Source organism: Glycine soja, chromosome 7, assembly GCF_004193775.1.
Source record: "Glycine soja cultivar W05 chromosome 7, ASM419377v2, whole genome shotgun sequence".
Lineage (NCBI taxonomy): Eukaryota > Viridiplantae > Streptophyta > Magnoliopsida > Fabales > Fabaceae > Glycine > Glycine soja.
The window spans coordinates 688,752-691,469 of NC_041008.1; positions in this window are offsets into that span (position 1 = coordinate 688,752).

Below are 2,718 nucleotides of genomic sequence, written 5' to 3' on the forward strand. Positions count from 1 at the left end.
AAATAATTACAATTATTGATAAAAATAAATAAAAAGGCAATTAAATATTTTATAATTAGTTATACATGTAAATATATTTCATCATGTTTTTAATCATTAACTTTTTATCTAATAATTATAAGAGCTTATTGATATGCATTTTAAAGTTTTTTTTATGATATTAGCTAATTTAATTTGTTATTAGTTAATAGTATAGAAGAATTTAAATATGCTGCATGCAAGTATAAAGTTTCTTATAACGGATGTAACATGTGATGAGTATGGAAAAAAAAAAAAACATTGGATTCTTTGTGATGGAGAGGATTCGTAAATATGATACAAATGCATGAAGCATGTTCGCCTTGTTTAAATATATGTTTTTGGTGATTTTCTAGAGATTAAAACCAAAAAATAATTAAAAATAAGATGCTCTTTGATACCTGATGTGTGTACAAATGGGATTCAATCCCGAGGGACGAACCTTTTCGTCTTTGTGAAATTTCTTAATATATTAATATTCAACTATACATAGAGAAAAAGGCATAAATTGTTAACTTTTTTGTGTTAAGTTTAATTTTTATAGTTGAATATATTAATATTAATATTCAACTATAATAATCAATTGAAATTAAAATAAATTTGTGTTTAATTTTTATCTTTTGCCAAATTTCTTTGGACCAATAAGTGTCACATAAGATTAATATTTGTAATGAGAAAATTATGTTGAGTGCGCTATTGGACTCTCCCCTCCCCCCACCCCCGAATTAACATAATCTTCATTTACTGTAGTATCATATTTTTGCTCCCTCCATCCAACTCTCCCATTTATGTTGACAAATAATAACCAACTTTATTACTTTTATGTATTTTTTTTTTCAAAAAGTTATTATTTTTTCTATTGCATCAAAACTTACTGTTATTACTCTTTTTGCTTTCAAATATTGCATCAAATTTTTTTACTTTTATTTCATTTCAGAGATATTATTTATAACAATAATTTCTTATATTAGGTAAATATATGTTAATTGTTATAGTTATTGATATTGATTTTAAATATAATTAATTTATTTCATATTCATTAATTGCTATATAAATTATTTTTATACAAGATCAACATAATGTTTGTCCAAACGCGGGTTTAAATACTTTAAGTAAGTGTTAGTTTTTTTTTTGCTACAAAAAAAAATGTCAATCAAAACATAACTTAGAAGGGAGATATTGATAAATCAAAATGTCAATCAAAACATAATTGATAAAATAGTTAACGTTATTTTTAATGCAATTTTAATTTTGTTAATTGCTTTTTTTAAGAGAAGTTAATTGCTTTCAAATATGTTTTTTTCATTTGTATTTTATTTTTTTGTTAAAATTTAAATATCTTTTGCATATAAAAATATAAAATTGTTTTAATATGATAGATAAATTAATTTATATAAAAATATTTTTAATTACAAATAATGGTTGACTCGAATATTAAATTACGCTTCACTAATTTTTTTTTCTAATTCCGTTCCTAAGTATTTGATCCAACAGATTGTGGGACACAAGTGGTCTTGTTCTGACCTAGGAATAAATATGCATTTAATAAATTTTTAAAAAATAAATCTTATTCATCTAATTATTAAATTATGTAATAGTACTATTTTGATAGCTGTATATGATTTTATTTTTTTTACATAATGTAGACATCTATAAAATATGTAACGAAATAGAATACATTTACTTATATATTTATTAAATAATATTGACGTTAAAATAAAATCTTATAATAAACTGTCAATTGATTTTTAAATTATATATTTTTCGGTAACATATCCGGAAAAAAGCTAAAATATTGGTTATTGTTCATAAGAAACTCAATGTGGTTTGAAGGAATAGAATATTATCTGGGATTTTTTTTATTTGAGGTATATTAATGATAGCATAATAAATGTTTGAGTGGCAATTTAATAATGAGTTATGCGACACAGATTGTTAACCCTACCCTAGCTAGATTACTTTTATTTGGTATATATATGTTGTTAGGTCAATGAAGTAGATGTATGTAGGTATGATAAGGAAACTTTAAAAGTGGCGTTGGCACCTCTAATTTCATTGGTTTGTAAAGGCAAAACATAGGTGCAGCCAAAGATTCCTCTGAATCCCGATGCAATCCATACATGAAAAAGGAAAGAGTTAAACAATTAAATAATTTTTATAATAAGGAAGACATAAAAACAAATAAATAAAGAAAGTCAACATGATAAATGGACAGAAGATAAAGAATGTTATAAAAAAAAAATATTTCAAAGAAAATAAAATACACTAATATATTAATAATATAAAATAATTTTATATCATCATTCAATTAAATCACAAATAATTTATATAATAATTTTTTTATTTTATAATAATCTTTTTAAAAGTTATACTAATATCTTTTTTTATTGATTAATGTACCATCTAAAAAATTTTCCACATCACACAGTAATTAAATCTTTTTATTTCTATGCATTATCAATATAAACTTTTTTCTATTAATCAATTAAAAAATATTTTATATGTATAACTTTCAAAACAATTATGATAAAAATTAATAAACCATACATCACCAAATATGTATACTATCACTGTATTCTAATTACTAATTATCCGTAAAAATAACATTGTCCATAAAAAAAATATTTTTACCACCAAACATATTTTGTTGATCTTAACCCTTTTGTTTATAAAGATGATCCTGATTAATATAAAATTTAA